This window comes from Alnus glutinosa, chromosome 10 (assembly GCF_958979055.1).
Source record: "Alnus glutinosa chromosome 10, dhAlnGlut1.1, whole genome shotgun sequence".
NCBI classification, from domain to species: Eukaryota; Viridiplantae; Streptophyta; class Magnoliopsida; order Fagales; family Betulaceae; genus Alnus; species Alnus glutinosa.
In genome coordinates this window covers 1047438-1066894 of record NC_084895.1, presented here as the reverse complement: position 1 = coordinate 1066894, position 19457 = coordinate 1047438, and positions in this window count along the sequence as shown.

The following is a 19457-nucleotide window of genomic DNA, read 5'->3' as shown; positions in this document are numbered from 1 at the left end:
AGGACTCAAACTCCTAGTCCAATTGGGCTTCAAGAGTTCCAGTAGGTCTGTAACTACAAGCCTATAAATAAGACCACTACGCCAGGTATTAAGAACAGATTCTCTGAGCTTTTAAGATTACTGATATTCTCCAAAAAATTAGTTTGAACTGACTTAGGCATCGGAGTGGGCGTAGTCAGCACCCCCGACCAGTCGTACGTTATTTTGTAGCTTTCAAGGTAGGCCAATGAAGGGAGACAACGAATCATAAGGCGACATGTCACCATACCGGAAACTGTACCAACAGTTTGGCACCGTCTGTGGGAAGTGAGATAATTCGTTTCTTATAACAATCCGTGATGGTGACTACGAGACGCTCTAATCCGGTTCAAAATGAAACTCATGAAGAAGAGCAATGCCCTAATCTAGGCCGAGATGATGTCCGTGGAGAAGCAGAGTCTACCGGTCCAGAGGCCAGAATAACCCAGCTGAGCCAACAATTGGTTCAGGCACAGAAGAATGTGGAGGACTTGCTGGCTCAGAATGCCTTCCTGATAGCTGCTCAGACACCACCTCCATTAAATCATGATGCGGTTGAAGGAACAAATCCTAATGGAAACCCTGAAGGGTTAGGGGAGAGAGCTGAGCCGCGGGTCGAAGACCATGCGGAGCCTATTAAGCATGTTCCACCCCCAACAACGGATGTAGAGAAATGATTGCAGCAGATGGTCTTGGACTTGAGCGCAAAGTACGATGCCCTTTCGAGAACCATGGATCAGAAACGCGATGGGACAGAGTCTCTTGTGGGCAACCTCCTCAAAAGCAAGGATTCCATATTCACTGACGAAGTGTCAAACTTCAACTTAGCTGGAAGGTTCAAGCTAACCGATATTTCTATTTTTCAGGTAGTGAAGACCCAGCCGAGCACCTGGATAACTTCCAAGCTCACATGTCTCTACACAAGACACCCGACGCGGTGGCGTGTCGAGCTTTTCCCCTTACCTTGTCAGGAAAGGCCCGAGACTAGCTCAAGAACCTTCTCCCAAAATCGATTGATAATTTCGATACCTTTGGTAGGAAGGTCCTAGCCCAGTTTGTGTCTAGGAGGATCAGGAGGAAACCCCGAGGGTATCTACTCTCTATACGACAAGGACCAAACAAATCTTTGAAAGATTATTTATGGAGATTCAACCAGGAGAAGTTGGAAACAGAGAGCGCGCCAGACGATTTTATTTATGGTGCAATTTTCCAAGGACTAAAGAAAGACGGACCTCTGATGGCTGACTTGGGGTTGAAACCACCTAAGGATCTCCATACCTTTATGGTAAAGGTGGACAGGTACATCAATCAGGAGGAAACGTTTGAGCCCTTCTCGGTGATTCTCAGCAGCAGCAGCAATAGCCTTCCATCGAGAAGTCCAAGAAAAAGAAGAACCCTGAGGCCACACAGGATGCCAGTCCCGGGGAGCACAAGAAGACAAAGAAGAATTTTGGAGATTACAAGTGGACTCTATTAAATACCTCTCTCACCGAGGTACTTATGGAACTCAAAAAAGATCCACACTACTAGAGGCCTAGGCCCATCCCAGGAAATCCTCCTCCACGCTTGGCTCACATATACTACGCCTTCCATGATTCATATGGTCACCTAACCGAGCAGTGTGTATCGCTGAGACAGTTGATTGAGAAGTTCATCAAAAATGGGAAGTTAGTTCGATTTCTCGTTAATGAGAGAAACCAATAGGAACGGGACCAATATCCACGGCTGAGAAGAGAAGAGGATCGGAATGAAAGGAGGAACTATCAACCAAGGCGGGAAGAGAGAAGAAGTAGAAGCAGAGAGCCAGCCCCTCGGCCTCGAGAGGAAGAAAGAAGGGGAAGAAGCAAGAGCAGGGCTCGGTAGGAGCAACAAGGCAACCTTCTTGTCATTCACACCATCTCGGGAGGATTTGGAGGTGGAGGAGAGTCCAATTCGGCTCGGGAGGCTTCCGTACACAGACGCCTTTGTGGTCACTCTGACAATAGCGAATTATCAGACTCGGTGGATCCTTGTTGACACATGGAGCTCGACTGATATTCTGTTTAAGTCAGCTTTTGACTACATGGGAGTCCCACGGGAGAAGGTGGTCCCGGTCTCATGCCACTTATTGGGTTTCGCTGGAGAGAATGTGCTGCCTATCGGTTCGATTGATCTCCCTATCACGGCAGGGACTTATCCGAGGCAAAGGGTCATCATGGTAAGATTTTTGATAGTTGATAGAACTTTGGTCTACAACGCCATTATTGGAAGGACAGCTCTCAACGATTTAAAAGCTGTGACCTCAACACCACATCTCAGTATGAAGTTCTCGATAGAAGAAGGAGTTGGAGTGGTAAAGGGAGACCAGAGGAGGCTAGACGTTGTTACAACTTGTCCTTGAAAAGCACCTTGAGGCAGTACAATCTGGGTGAGAAAGCTAAGGAGGACAGGAAGTAGCAATCATCGTTGGGGGAGCCTGTGGTAGGCTTGGAAGAGTTTGAAATGGGTGATCCAGGGAAGAAAGTTCGTATAGGTTCATAACTCCCATAACTTGTGAAAGAAGATCTGGTGGCATTCTTGAGGCGCAATAGTGATGTATTCGACTGGAGCCATGAAGACATGCCCAGGATCGATCCCTCAATCATTGTCCATAAGTTGAATGTGGACCCGAATCATCGACCAATGAAACAGAAAAGAAGAACTTTCGCCGCTGAGCAAAATCAAGCTGTTGCAAAAGAGGTAGAGAAGCTGCTAAAAGCTGGATTTATCCGGGAAGTGGATTACCCCGAATGGTTGTCCAATGTGGTGCTGGTGAAGAAGTCTAATGGCAAGTGGAGGATGTGCGTAGACTTCACTGATTTAAATAAGGCGTGCCCGAAGGATAGTTTTCCTTTGCCTCGGATTGATCTGTTGGTAGACTCGACGTCAGGACATAAGCTCCTAAGCTTTATGGATGCTTTTTCGGGATATAACCAGATCTATATGGAAGAGGCTGATCAAGAAAAAACTTCTTTCATCACAAATCGAGGGCTCTACTGCTATAAAATGATGCCATTCGGATCGAAGAACACCGGAGCCACTTATCAGCGGCTGGCGAACAGGATGTTTCGGAGTCAAGTTGGCAAAAACGTTGAGGTGTACGTAGATGACATGCTGGTTAAAAGTATCCGGGCAACCAAACACATAGAAGACCTCCGAGAAACTTTCCAGAATTTAAGAAAGCACAAAATGAAGCTTAACCCTATGAAGTGTGCCTTCGGAGTTTCTTCAGGAAAATTTTTAGGGTTCATGGTATCACACAGGGGTATTGAAGCGAATCCAGAGAAGGTCAATGCTGTCCTTGAGATGGAGGCACCGAGAACAACGAAACAACTTCAACGGCTGACAGGAAGAATTGCGGCCTTGAACCGATTCATTTCACAGTCAACAGATAAATGCCTTCCATTCTTTAAAATTTTGAGAAAAGCGTTTACGTGGAGTGAGGAATGTGAGGAAGCTTTCAAAAAGTTGAAAGAATACTTAATTAACCCTCCATTGTTGAGCTGCTCTACAGAAGGGGAAATACTCTTTCTCTATTTGACAGTATCCCCCTCAGCGGTAAGCTCGACTTTAGTTAGAGAAGATGCAGGAATTCAAAAATCAGTCTACTTTACGAGTAAGGCACTTCACGGAGCAGAGGAAATGTATCCTCGGATAAAAAAGTTGGCGTTCGCTTTGATTGTCTCGGCCAGGAGATTGAGGCCATACTTTTAGGCTTATGCCATTCTAGTCTTGACGGAGTATCCGATGAAAAAAGTTCTGCAAAAGCCTGACCTCTCGAGAAGGTTAGTCAACTGGGCAATGGAACTCGGACAATTCGATATCGAGTTTCATCCTCGGACAGCTATCAAGGGGCAGGTTCTGGCAGATTTCTTGGTGGAATTTTGTAACATCCCCGAAGCGGAAGAACTTCCTGAAGAACTAACCTGGGTGGTGTATGTGGATGGTTCCTCAGCACGGGGCAGAAGCGGAGTAGGTGTCATCCTCAAGAATCCTGAAGATCAAGAGTTCGGTTTTGCTATAAAATTGGACTTTGTCACGATGAATAATGAAGCAGAGTATGAAGCCGTAATAGCAGGTTTGGCATTATCCCGAGAGATGGGAGCAACTAATGTTGAAATCCGAAGTGATTCTCAAGTAGTGGTGGGCCAAGTTCAAGGACAATTTGAAACAGAAGAACGAATGACCAGATATCTGGACCAGGTGCGTCATTTCCAATCTTATTTTAAAAGGGTCGTTGTCACAAAGATACCTCGGGAGGAAAATATCCGAGTAGATGAACTTTCAAAGATAGCATCAGGAACAAATGAAGAAATTGAGGTATCGAGACGATAGATTATTGTTCTGACTGAGTTGTCCATAACCTCGAAGATTGACGTCATGGAAGCGGATACAACGCCGAACGAACCATAATGGGCTAATGAGATTATTCAGTTCCTGAGAAACGGGTTGTTACCCAAGACAAGGTTGCAGCTCGGAAGGTGAAGATTCAAGCAACACGGTTTTGCCTCCTCGAAGAAGTACTATATAAAAGGGGATACTTCCGAACCCCTGCTCAAATGCCTCTCTAAGACCGAGGCCGATTATGTTCTTAAGGAAATCCATGAAGGTGTGTGCGGAAACCATTTGGGAGGAAGGATGCTAGCACAAAAGACCATCTAAGCAGGTTATTATTGGCCTACGATCAGCAAGGATTCAGCTCTTCTTGTAAAGCATTGTGACAAATGCCAGAGGTTCTCAAGAATTATGAAAACAGCGCCCGAGAAGCTTACTCCCCTCACTTCTCCATGGCCATTTGCAAAATGGGGGGTGGATATTGTCGGTCCAATGCCTGTAGGGAAAGGGGGTCGAAAGTTCTTAGCTGTAGTTGTAGACTATTTTACTAAATGGACAGAAGCAGAAGCATTAGCAGCTATAACTACAACAAACATCACAAGTTTCCTTTAGAAGTCGGTGGTGTGTCGATTCGGAATCCCTCATACGTTTGTAACAGACAATGGGAAGTAGTTTGACTGCAAACCATTCCGGAGGGGGTGTTCAGAACTTCGTATCCGAAACTACTATGCTTCGGTACTGTATCCAAAGGCAAATGGGCAAGTGGAGGTGACAAACAAGACCCTGGTAAGGACATTGAAGAAAAAGCTCGAAAAGAAGAAATGAGCATGGGTTGAATATGTTCCAGAGGTGATCTAGTCATACCGAATCACAATGAGAACTCCAACAGGCGAGAAGCCATTTTCACTCAACAATGGGACCGAGGCCGTGATACCAGTCGAAGTGGGATCCCCGAGTTTTCGTGTAGCTTACTACAATCCCCGGCTCAATGACGAAAAAGCTAAGTTACACCTAGATCTTTTGCAGAAAAAAAGAGACGACGCTCAAATTACATGGGCAGCATATCAGAATCAAACAGCTCGGTACTTCAATAAATTGGTGGTTCCTAAAAAGTTTCAAGTCGAAGATTGGGTACTCAGGAAAGTGAGCTTAATGACAAAAGATCCAACGGAAGGCAAAATGGCACCAAAATGGGAAGGTCCCTATAAGGTAGTAGGATGCCATCAGAAAGGAGCTTATCATCTGATGACCGAGACAGGGAAGATGCTCCCGAGATCGTGGAACGCCGAGCACTTGAAGAAGTACTATATGTAATTCTTTGTTTTTTCTCTACAGATTTTATCATCAATAAAGATATTTCGCCAGTTCATTTCAAAAATTGTGGAAGTCTAAGAAATAGCCTGGCTCCTTTCCTCGGACGACTTGAAAGGGTTATGGAAGGAAGTCCAAGAAAAGAATCCACCCGAATCCTTCCTTCGAACAACCCGAAAGGGTCATGGAAAGGATGCAAAGGGAAAAACCCCTCAGTTGGGGGTTTCCGAATGGATAAGGTTAAGGATATCCGGATAAAGATCCGCCCGAATCCTTTCCTCGAACAACCCGAAAGAGTCATGGAAAGGATGCAAAGGGAAGAAACCCCTCGGTTGGAGGTTTCCAAAGGGATAAGGTTAAGGATATCCAGATAAGGATCCGCCTGAATCCTTTCATCGGACAACCCGAAAGGGTCATGGAAATGATACAAAGTAGGGTTGGCAATTTTTGACACGACCCGCGAACCCGACACGAACACGACACGAAAATTCAGGGTTAGGGTTTAATATTATCGGGTTCGGGTCAACCCGATTATGACCCGTTTATAATCGTGTCTGGCGGGTCAACCCGCGGGTTGACCCGCCAGACACGATTACACGATTAGCTCCTCTTTTTTTTTTCTTTTTTTTTTTTATAAAAAAAGTCAGGTCCAAAACCAAAAGGACCGAAACGGCGAAACCCTACCCGGATCACGCATCACCCATTTCTTGTTTTCTTTTCGCTTCACGCCATCACCCAGTTGGGCCAGTGCCGCCAGTTCACCGTCTTCAATCTTCATGAAGTTCACAGACTCACAGTTCACACCGCAACCCTCATAAACGGCCGAGACACCTCTCGGAGACTCGGATCCTCCCCACGAGGTCCAGGGGCCCAAGTTCTCAGAGCCGCAAAAGCCGAGTTCTCAAAGCCGAGCTCCACCACGCAACCCTCCAAAACGGCGACGTCTCCACCGGTTCTGTCCGGGCTTTCCCTTCGATCTCCACCGGCGTCGTCCCCACCAGCTCTTTCCCTTCAATTTCCACCGGCGTCGTCCCCACCGGATCTTTCAAGGTCCAAGCCAGTCGAACCTCCTAAAGGCGGAAGTGCTCGGTTCTAGTCATCAGATCCGGAGGCCTGGGCTTGCCAGCCCTACTCGGCTGCTCCACCTCGTCGACGTCGTGTCCTGTGGGCTGTGGGGTGGGCACTGGGCTCGTCGACGTCGTGTCCTGTGGGTTGTGGGGTGGGCAGTGGGCACGCGTTACCGGGTTCAACGGGTTCGTGTCGTGTAACCCGGTTCACAACTGGGTCGTGTTCGGGTTATAGTGTTTGACCCGATTAATAATCGGGTCGGGTTCGTGTCTGACCCGATTATGTAATCGGGTCAGCCGGGTCGACACGAACCCCACCCGCTGACCCGAATTGCCAAGCCTAATACAAAGGGAAGAAACCCCTTGGTTGGGGGTTTTCAAAGGGATAAGGTTAAGAATTTGCCCGAGTCCTTTCCTCGGACAACCGGAAAGGGTTATAGGAAGGATACCAAGGCAAGAAACCCCTCGGTTGGGGGCTTCCAGATGCTAAGGATATGAATTATCTAAATACAGTCATTACAAGACGTAACTTCACATGGAAGAAAAGAGATGAGGAGATTGAAAGGTCAACAAGTGATTTATAAAGTCTTTTACAGGTTACAAAGATTTAAAAAAAAAAAAAAAAAAAAAAAAAAAAAAAAAAAAAGAAAAGAAAAGAAAAGAAAAGAAAAGAAAGAAAGAAAGAAGAAAGAAAGAAAAATTCAGGCCTAGGGAACAACTCTTAGTTCGCAACGTCATCGAGAGGATCATCTCGGGGGTCCGGTGTGTCAGGCCCCCAACTCGGAACATCAGGCATGAATTCTTTACCAAAGTCTTCCATTTCTTGGACTGCTTCATCCAGAATTCCGACTAGAAGCGGCCCAACAATTTCAGGATCGAACTTATACTAAGGATTCATCACCAAGGTTCGGAAATTTTTGAAACCCCAGTTGAATCCCCGACCCCAGCTCTGGTCTCGAAGATGTGGCAGTAACTCAGTTGCTTCAGATAGCGCTTCAATTTTGCTTGGCCCGCGTCATTTCTGGCTCTAAGTCTGATCAAAAGACTTTCCGAACGGTCCTGTGCCTTGACAGCTTTGTCTCTTTCGGCCTCGAGCCTTTCAACCTCGGCCTTAAGCTTCTCCTTTTGGCTTCAGCATTTTCAGCATTCTTGAACGCTTCAGAGCATTCGTTTTGCACAGCCCGCAAGCAAGAAGCTAGTTGATCTGCACGGTCAAGTTCCGCAGAGAGGCCCGTGACAGAGCGAGTATACTGCTCATTTGCCTCAAACACTTCCTTTTCTAAACGAGCTTTGGCGGAACGTTCCTCAAATATAATTAAGTCCCGGGAAGCAAGCTCTTCGTCTCGGGATTGAAGGAGAGCTTTCAAAGTTGCTACTTCATTCTCTAGGCCCGAGAGTCGAGCTTGCATTTCGGGAGTTGGTGCAGTAGGCTGCGCTTCTTGACGGTTTTCATATCTTTTCCAGAGGGCTGTCATCTTCACCAGAAGCTATAAAGAAGAAGGTAGGCAAATTTAGATTAAAGTGCTTAAATTTGGTTCAAACGAAACAAAGGTTTTCTTTCGGAAGCTCACCTGGTAATGGGATATAAGAATGCCTTGCGCAATTCTCTCAGGGGAGGAAGTCCCTGCATTTCCCAGGAACCCTTCGGGGATTAAGTTTTTAATGGCCTCCATCGGATGACCCAGAAGACCTCTACCCAAGACCTCAAAGGCCGCTGTAAATCTAGAAGAAGAGCTAGGGCCAACAGAAGGAGCAGCTTTCATATTTGGGGCTGCCTCAGACTCATTAGGCCTTAATTCAGAAATGCTAGCCTTGGTGTTGGATCTGTTTCTATTAGAAGCTTCGAGATGCAGAGCTACCTCGGGAGTGGTTGTCTCGGTGCTGACTCTTGATCTTTCAGGCACTTCGAGATGTTGGTTCGCTTCGGGCTGATTCGCGCCCCCTACTTCAAGGTCAGCACCTGGCCTATTCTAAACTCCCGCTTGCAGAGGAATTTTTAGCCCTTCGGTACTTACCTTCTCGAGTGTTCCTGTTTGAACTTCTTCTTCAGTCTGATCAGGAGCCGTGTATGATTCTGGAGAGGTAGCATGCTCCATTTCGCAATCATAGTTGGGGGGTGGGGGAGTTCCGGGACGCTCTGTTGAAGGAGTCCAAGGAGTATGCTCTTCCACCATGTCTTCGGCGAAAGCTTCATCTGGGGGGGGGTGCTAACATCCTCATCCCTCTCTTCAGCAGACTCTTCACCCGAAGAGGCAGATTCTTGCCGAACCTCCTCGGCATCAGAAGGCCTTATGACCGGCCTCCCCCACATGTGCTCAGCCTCCGAAATTATTTCGGCCAAGTGATCTTGGGCACAAAATTTCTTTTTCCTCGCCAGGTGCTTCACTCGACGCGTGGCTGACAAGTTATAGGCCTCAGGTATTGGTTTGCCCTCCCCTTCTGGTCTCTTTGGCACCGGACTTGTTGTTATAGAGGTACAGGCATTGGCTTCCTCAAGAGGAATATCTGAGCCCCGGTATGATGCCTCGGAGCCAGATTCATCTCTTAGGGCGAAAGGGGGCAAAGAGCCAGCTCCTCGGGTTGGGGAGATTTCTGGAACAAAACCCCGAAAGCTCGCTGATCCCTCTTCAGTGTTGGTTTCATCTGTGGACATCCTCGGAGAAGTTCTCTTCACACTTGAGGCGGTCAGAGGAATGTTCCCTCTTCTTCATCAAAGGAACGTCCTCGGGAGTTCCTTCAGCTCTGCCAGAAGGTCTCTTCTTGGTGACAGGCCTCGGAGACGGAGGTGCATCACTTCTTTTCTTGGCTGCTCCCCTTTTGGTGATGGTATTCTTGTCCCTCGGAATATTGTATCCAAGAAATTGCCTTAAATTTTCCTCGGTCATAGTGTTATCAAAATCAATCTCCTCAAACTTCTCGGTTTTAACCCTAGCTGCAGACCAGTCACTTATCTTCATGACATCTTCCCGATCAGATATGCTAATTGAAGGGAGTTCACTTCGATCAGGTCGCAATAATGGCCAGGTCCGAGACTTCCTGCGGTTCTCGGGAAAAATCACACCTTTGGGGCATTCCCATTCCCCAGATACTCGAAAGAACTGTTGCTCCCAGAACTTGTTATTGGTCAACCCACTCTTAAGTTTGATGAATATCGGGGGGTGACAGACGGATAGCTCAATCATTCCCTCTAAAGTCTGCCTTGGCCTATAGATATTCAAGAATTGAAGAATCCTCATCTCCTTCTTCAATACTAGCCTCCAGTGGATGAATGAAGCGAATAAATATCTCCAGGCGTTAGGCATGATCTGACCAGAAGCAGCCATTAGAAAAAGGACGAAGTCCCGAGCGATCTCCTGGAAGGGTAACCGGAGTCCAGCCATGAACATCTTTTCGAATAAAGTGACGTTGCTGCCATCGATAACCCGAGCCCCAGGGGTTTGATAGAATATCTTCACCGTCGGAGGGATGTCATAGTTAAGTTGTAGTACACCCTCGTGCCTTGCAAAGACGGCGGTCCCCACCCTGCTCTCCAGGGGAGAAAGGTCTACGTGGCCATCAGACCTTTTGGTTCGGGCCCGAGAGGTAGAGGGAATATTGGAGGTAGCTTTCTTGGGGGCCATTTTAGAAAGAGAGAGGAAGAGTGGGAGTTTCAGAGAAGGAAAAGTTCGAAGAAAATGGCGACAATGGAGGATAATGAGAGAGTACGGAAGTATGTAGAAGGATGAATAGTGAAAGCAGTCAAAACATTAAATATCCCCCCACGCGTCCAAGATATTAAAAGGTGCCATCATTTCAGTATCTCCGAAAATTGAAGGGACGTACGTTTCGAATCCAGAAATTAAATGGTTATTAAAAGACGCAACCTCGAGAATAGCACGTCGTGATTTCAAAAGAGCGGTGGCGTCAGGAATATGCCGGTTTCCATCATTATAATAAAAAGAAGCGGCAAAATTTAAACGTTCAAACTTCTAAAAAGGCGCGGCACTTATGACAAAAGTGATGACAGAGTGCAGGTTTGCGGGCAACAAATAATTCCCTTAATTTCAATTTATTTTTGAAATTAGAGAATTAAGGGGGTAACTGTTAGGGGAAAAATCAACTTCGAGGACACATGGAGCCTAACCTTGAGTCACCTGGGTGTTGATACCTCGGACACTCATCCTGACCTTGTATAAGAACATGTCTTAGATATTTACACCTCGGAGGGCTGGTATCCTAAGATCTCCCAGTCTGATCGGAGCGAACATGTCTCGGATATTTACACCTCGGAGGACTGGTATCCTGAGATCTCCCAGTCTGATCGGAGCGAACATGTCTCGGATGTTTACGCCTCGGAGGATTGATCGAAGCACACTACAACCGTCTCGGAGGTATCTTCTTAAACTAGACTAATAAGTGATTAATGTTAACAGAATACTGGCATGAGTTCATCCCTAAGGCAAGAACGCTGCACAATGAGATAAGGCTCGTATCCCATAAGCCTAGGGATAAGTCTTTATCCCATAATCAACGGGATAAGACCGCTAATAATGTGAAACTAAGATTGAAAAGGCAGAGTGCTGTCCAAGTTGGACTCTGCTGCCTTATTCAAATTTCCAGAAGATAAGGCAGAGACTCTAGCAAACTAGGACTCAAACTCTTAGTCCAATTGGGCTTCAAGAGTTTCAGTAGGTCTGTAACTACAAGCCTATAAATAAGACCACTACGCCAGGTATTAAGAATAGATTCTTTGAGCTTTTGAGATTACTGATATTCTCCAGAAAATTAGTTTGAACTGACTTAGGCATCGGAGTGGGCGTAGTCGGCACCCCCGACTAGTCATTTGTTATTTTGCAGGTTTCTAGGTAGGCCAATCAAGGGAGACAACGAATTACAATGTGACACGTCACCATACCGGAAACTGTACCAACAAATACTAACTCAAAGTATTTACTAAGTGTTAGATATTAAAATCACTATCTAACTATTTACTCATAATATTAATTACTAACCCACAATTAATTTCACTAACCCATAATTCACAAATTAACAATCTAGGTTTTAAAACACTCAAAAACCCAAAATTAATTTAACTCATCAAATTAGGGTTTCTAATCTTGAATCCAAATCACAAAAACATTACCCCAATCATAATATTATTAACTCAATAGCATCTACTAAGGGTTAATCATATGAAAACACCACTAAAATTAAATTCCCAAAAGTTAGGTTTTGAGGAAAACTTACCAAAATTTCATCAAACCAAAACTCATAGTTTGGGAAGCTATAAGCAAGTTCCAAGTAATCCATCACCTAAAAAAACACTATATTAAGCTCACATTTCAAGATTTTAACTCGTAATTATAAAATCGTGAGTTTAGTATTTTATCTTAAAACGATCGGTGAAAATGTAAATCGTTACGCATAGATTATGTTCCCGAAGTCAGATTTGAGTTTGGAGACAAGAGAGAGGTGTGCTCTTTTTTTCTTTTTCTTTTTTTAATGAGGGGCGCCATATCTTTGTTTTCTTTTCTTTTGTGAAGGGCCAGGCGGGCCCTTCACTTTGTCATACATGTGGGGCGCAAGTCGCCCCACATCTGTAGTTTATTATTTTTTTTTATTATTCTTTTGACTTTTTTTTTCTGATTCTTTTTTTTTCTTTTTCTATTATTTCTATTTTTTTATTTTCTTTTCTACTTTCTTTTCTTTTGTATTTTCTTTTAGACTTTAAAAATTTTCATTTTCATTTTTAATGACACTAAATTAATTTTAATCAATTATTTACTCAAATTTCGTATTTTAATTATTACGAAATGTCTCGGACATTACAATTCGAATCTCACTTCGAACGTTCATGCCTAGGATTTCATCGATCATTCGATTTCAACTTATGTTCGGTCCAACAGAAAAATCCTTTAAAAGGTCCAAGGCCTCACACTATATCAAATGGGAACCAACCCTAAGATCCTTAAGTCATAATTAGAATGTACTTAACTCTAATTGATGTCTGGTTATTACATAAAGTTACTTGATTTTTTTTCTTTACTCTAAAATATTTGGAAAATTCTAAGAATAAAATACTTTAGTTTGAGGAAAGAGGAGGACACTACCCAATGAACTTCTTTTACCATTCCCTTTTTCTTTCCTGGCAAACTCTCTTAGCATTTCTGGTGAGCTTTTCTTTAAAAGTTTGAGAAAACTCAAAAAATGGCCATCTAACAAGCTCTCAACTCTATCTCAAATTTTACTTTTGTCAAACAAGCTCTCCAAATATCAAGAGCCAAAAAGTGAGAGCTATTTAATTTTTTAAGGTTATATATTCATTTCCCTTCTCTCTCCCATCTACCAAGAACAAAGAAATAATTAAAAATAATAATATTTAACTAAAATAGAGCAAGATGTAGAGAGTTTGATGATCGGTTCCTTTTAAAAGTGGCTCTCCAAATTAGAAAATGTAGGTTTTTCTCCTCAATTTTAACTTTTGTTTGAAGAGTTCACTAGGAGTGCTCTAAGAGCATTTACACTTGGCTAGCGAAATGTTATTTTGTCTACCCATAATACAAATTTGGATGAAAAATTACATACATTCAACTAGCTACTTTAACAAAAAATTTGGTGAGATACTAGAGTGCTCAATAAATTTGGTGAGTACTTTACACTCACCAAGTGTTAAAAAAACATTTTTTTTTTTATTCTATTTGGAGGGCCTACTTATCGATGGTACAATAAAAATTCCCATGAACGACTACCAGTTCAAGGAAATTAGGACATTATTGGAGGGCCTACTTATAGACGGGCATATAATTGAATTTTTCAAGAATGACTACCAAGCCACATCGTTCAAGGAAATTTGTGACTATTGGAGGGCCTACTTACCGATGGGCTTTTGATAAGTCACCCACCGAAGTTGCCAAAGGCCCAACGGCCCATTACTGAATGGGCCTAAAAAGGCCGATGGTCCATAACTAAAGGAGCTGGAATGTTCAATGGCATGCGGTCCAGACAACCAACAAGGATTCGAGTGCACTCTTGTCAAGGTACAATGCCCAACACCCAATTCCCCCACTCCGCCAGCTTAGAAAACGGTCTGATCACGCCATGCACTCTCATAACAAACTTGAGGAAGGAATCGTCACCTCAATAACAAATTATTGACGAGAATTCTTAAAACCTTGAAAAGCAAGGCGAGGTGATGACCTATAAATGGATATAAGAGGGCCTTTTCTCAGGTGAACCCTCCAACCTCATTTTTCTCTTGCAAATCCTCTTCCCCATGAGTTGCGTGCAGTCACTATATTAACACTATCATTCTCTCTCATCTCGATAAAAAAATCATTGAAAAAATAAATTTAAATTGAATAAGTAAAATAAAAAAGTGTAATGTAATTACTTTGAAAACATGGGCATATAATTTTATTTTATTTTTTTAAAAAAAATAAAAAAAAATGAAGACAACCTTTGTTGAGCGAATGTGATTCAGGATTCTCTAATTAAAAGAGTGTTCGAGAGGATGGGCAATTTCCACCTCTTTGTTTTTTTTTTTTTTTTGCACAGTAAATATGACTAGAATTTGGGTCTTTGTTATTCTACTAATTAAACTTGCCGTTTGGTTGTTTCCTAGGTGTTATTGTTGCCTATTTATCAAGCCAACAAGGGGGGTGTGCCAAACATTGTGGTGTGGAATGTGGATGGATTGAAAATGAAAATGGTGAAGTCTTCGTTTGGATATTATTTTTTAAGGAGAATTTTACTTATAATTTTTTATTTTTAATCCATTTTTTTTAAAAAAATATATATATATATATTTAAACTTTAAAAAGTGTCAATTTAGGGTATTCATCTTTTAATTTTTTTTTTTTTCAATTTCAACGCTCTGTTAGAATTTTCCGTTAAATCATGTCAAAATTCTTAAAATACCCCACTTTTTTTTGGAAAAAAAAAAAAAAAAATCTAGGATTTAAGTATTTGTCAGAATTTAATGGAATTTGTAAAAATAACATTGCCAGAATCTTAAAAAAAATTTATAATTTTTTTTTAAAAAAATAAACACATGGGTGTTTTGAGAATTTTGACATGATTTAACGAAAAATTCTAACGAAATGTTGAAATTGAAAAAAGAAAAACAAAAACAAAAAGATAGATACCGTAAATTGATATTTTTAAAGTTTAGGTACATTTTTTCAAAAGTGATGAAATGATCGGAGGTTATAAATAAAGTTTTCCTTATTTTTTGATGAACCCTGAAAACTTTTATCTTTATTTTTCTTCTAACGATTTTACAAACGGAGCCTTAGCGCATGATGCTATGATAGTGGCATGTGTTTTTTTCTTTTCTTTTCCCGCCTTCAAAGAGTTGGGAAAATTCTATGAACAAAATACTATACTTTAGTACGAGGATATAAAAAGGACACGGCACAAATGCATATCTTTTACTTTTGATGAGTAGTAAAGCTCTTTTTTCTTTCTACCTAAGAAATCCCATTCCTCTCTCCTAAGTATATACCTTGTCCCTATAGTTTCCAAACTTCTATAGTTTCCAAGTGAATTGGGTTTTCTTTTCTTGTCATCACGGATATTGGCTGCATATCTTTTACTTTTTCTTCCGACGATTTTACAAACCGAGCCTTAGCGGATGATGCTACGATAGTGGCATGTGCTTCTTTTTCTTATTTTTTTTCTTTTCCCGCCTTCGAAGAGTTGGGAAAATTCTAAGAACAAAATACTACATTTTAGTACGAGGATGTAAAAAGGACACAGCACGAATGCATATCTTTTACTTTTGATGAGTAGTAATGCTTGTACTATAGATTCCTAGCTATAGGTTCAAAGCTCTTTCCTTTCTGCCTAAGAAACCCCATTCCTCTCTCCTAAATATATACCCATGGCCTGTCCCTGTTCTAAACTTCTAAAGTTTCCGAGTGAATTTGGTTTTCTTTTCTTATCAACGATCACTGATATTGGCTGCATATCTTTTACTTTTTTGATAACTAGTAATGCTTGTACTATAGATTCCTAGCTATAGGTTCAAAGCTCTTTCCTTTCTACCTAAGAAATCCCATTCCTCTCTCCTAAATATATATACCCTGTCCCTGTTCTAAACTTCTGACGTCTCCAAGGGAATTGGGTTTTCTTTTCTTTTCTTATCATCGATCACTGATATTGGCTGCAGTTCAGAAGAAGAAAGATATTGGATGAGTGGAAATGATGGAGGGGGGAAGTTCAAAGACAAAGAGAGCAGCTTTTAATGATCGTGGTGGTTTCCTTGATACTGTGCTTTCTTGGTCCCTTGAAGACATTTACGATGAAAATCTTTACAAGAACCAGGTTTGATTGCTTTAAAAAATTTCACTTATAACTCTTGATGTTTCATCACTTTTGTAAGTAAGTACTTAAACTTTAAAAACTGTCAATTAAAAGTATTCATCTTTCAATTTTTTTTTTTTTCAATTGCAACTTTCCGTTAGAATTTTCCGATAAATCCTATCAAAATTCTCAAAATACACCTATTTTTTTAGAAAAAAAAAAATTGCAAGGATTTAGGTGTTGGTCAGAATTTAACAGAATTTACAAAAATATCTATGTCTGAATCTTTGAAAAATTTTCTATTTTCTATTTTTTTTTTAAAAAAAAAAAAATAGGGGTATTTTGAGAATTTTGAACACTTTTTAAAGTCTGAGTACTTAATTACAAAAGCGATGAAAGATCAGGGATTACAAATGAAGTTTTTCCTTTAGTTTATTACAATCTATTATGTATTTTATCATGAGATTTTATCACAAATTTTTGAATAATTTATACCATTTAATAGTCCATGAAACATTGAGATGCTAAAAAAAAATTGCAATATCCGCAATTGCATCTGCAAAATGTGTATATCACTTTTAGATATTCACATCCGTATTATGTTTTTATTAGTCGCATCCGCATGGTTATTGCGGTTATTATCCATTATCCGCATATAGGTAATAGACATTTTAGGCCTTCTTGGGTCTCTATAAGGGCCAATTTTAAACGATTTTTAAAATAATTTGGGCCAATTTTGGGTATTTTTAACTTGTTTTAATTTTTTTTTTTTTATGCCATAATCTTTTGAAAATATATTAATTTCATATCACTTTTGTCTTTTTGCAAAATGGTACAAAAGAATTCAACATAGCCAACCAAACCAATGTAAACATAACATATACTTAATCCAAAACAATATAATTTTGATATTAAATGGTTGTTCGAACATGTCCGGACAGGTGGGCTAGATAGGGACATTGTAACAATTACTTGTCTGAATTATACCCGTTCAAATAGGTCTCGGGCTGCTGCTCAACACTTATCTATAGAGAAAGCTCCCAAGATTTGAATTATACTAAATGGTTAATGAAAACATCTATTTGTTTTCCCCATCATCAAAAAGAGATCTATTTGTTTAACATTTTTTTTTTTTTCCTTACGTTAATTGAGTGATATGTTGGTAGGAGGAATTTTAGTTGTAGGCGATTTCACTTACTACTGTTCTGAAGAACAAATACAAGCTGTTGCATGCTTCAGTGATTAATTCACGTTTTTTATCTTCTCTTAGTTGCATGTTTATGTGGATTAATTCATGCATTTTAGCTTATTGTTTGATTCTTTATAGGTAGAAAAAATTCCACAGGAGTTTGAATCTGTTCATCAGTATTTTGGGTCATACGTTTATCCCTTACTGGAAGAAACTCGTGCAGAACTGCAATCAAGTATGGAGATTATATCAAACGCTCCATTCGCTGAAGTAAGAGCATTTGATGAATCTAAGCCGTATGGGAAGAATTTGTATGATGTTAAGATTGATTCTTGGAGAAACAGATTCAGTTCTCCTGGGAAGGAGCCCTACAAAACACTGCCTGGAGATTTATTTGTTTTAGCAGATGCTAAACCTGAGGATGTTTCTGATTTACAGAGAACAGGAAGGCAATGGTCTTTTGTAACGGTCACTAAAATCCAAGAGGATGAAAACGAGGATAATAGCACATCTACTAGTTTTAAAGTCAAGGCGTCGAAAGACATTGGAGATGATGCTGGGATACAGAAATCATTGTTTCTGATTTTCTTGATAAATACAGTCACTAACAAGAGAATATGGAATGCCTTGCACATGTCTGGGAATCTGGAGATTATCAAAAACGTTCTGAGTACTAATTCTTTGGTAAATACTAATTCTTTAGCATTTCATTCCGATTAAATCACTACTTATCCTATAAGCTTGAAATTGATTTGAAATGGTAAAGTTAATCATTTAATTAACATTTTAACTCTCCCATTCATGTGGGGCAATAACCATGTGAAATGGAGATGAACCATTTTATAGTCAACATTTAATGTTATTGCATCTAACGATGTAAATAATGTCATATCATTTAAATTTTTTAAATGGCGTGCAAATATATTTATTACATGATATCATTTACCCTGTTAAAACAACATTAAATTGTTATGTGCTGAACTCATTATTTCCTCTAGTTATCAAAGCTGTGTACTGTTGTGGATAGTTTTGTTTGAGTTTATTACATCTCTCTCCCCTCCCCTTACCCCCTTAATTTTGGTTATAAAATGTCATACTCATATATTTTGTATGTAAACAATAACAAGAGAAATTTGTTTTGACTTAATTTGAACTCATATTTGTTTTACTGACATTAATGAATTGTTGGAGACTTAGTTTGACTATTTTCTTTTTCTGATGTTGCACAATAGATTGAGGAAGATGGTGGTCTCTGTTGTGCACAGAGAGGTGGGAGCTCGGATGAGAAATTTGTGACAAGTGTTACTTCTAAACTGAATGAATCACAAACCAAGGCAGTTCTGGCATGTCTCCATAAGATACATTGCAACCACAAATCAGCTGTGGAACTTATATGGGGTCCTCCAGGTACAGGGAAAACAAAAACTACCAGTACACTGCTCTTTACCCTTTTAAAAATGGGATGTAGGACTCTTACCTGTGCCCCAACAAATGCTGCAATCACAACAGTGGCCTCTTGCACTTTAAAGCTGGTGAAAGAATCCTTCGAAACTAATAATTGGAGCGGTGCTTTGTTTTTCTCATTGGGAGATATTCTCTTATTTGGGAGTAAGGAGCGGCTGCAATTTGGTTTAGACGTAGAAGAGATACATTTGGATTATCGGGTCAAAAGGCTTACTGAGTGCTTAGGACCTCTGACTGGTTGGAGGCATTGTTTTGCTTCAATGATTGATCTTCTCGAAGATTGTGTTTCTCAATATAAAATCGTCTTGGAGAATGAATCTCCCAAGGAGAGAGAACACAACAACGAAAATGAAATCAAAAAGAAAGGTAGTAGTATTAGCAAGAGGGAGTACAACTCATTTCTGGATTTTTTGAGGAAAAGATTTGTTTCTACTTCACCATCAGTCAAAAATTGTATTCTTGTCTTTTGTATGCATTTACCAAAAAAAAACGTTCTGGAACAAAATTTCCAAAACATGGTCTCTCTTATTGGCTTGCTTGAGTCTTTTGAAACCTTGTTGTTTCAAGATAATGTGGAATCTGAAGTACTGGAGGAACTTTTTTCGCGTTCGGAATTAGCTGCGGATATATCTCAGTCATTCATGGATATGCCATTCCAGTTGTATGAAAGGAGAAGTGAGTGTCTGTCTGTTTTAAGGACTCTTAACGGTTCGTTTAATAAACTTCACCTTCCAAACATTATGAACAAACAGTCAGTAGCGGAATATTGTCTT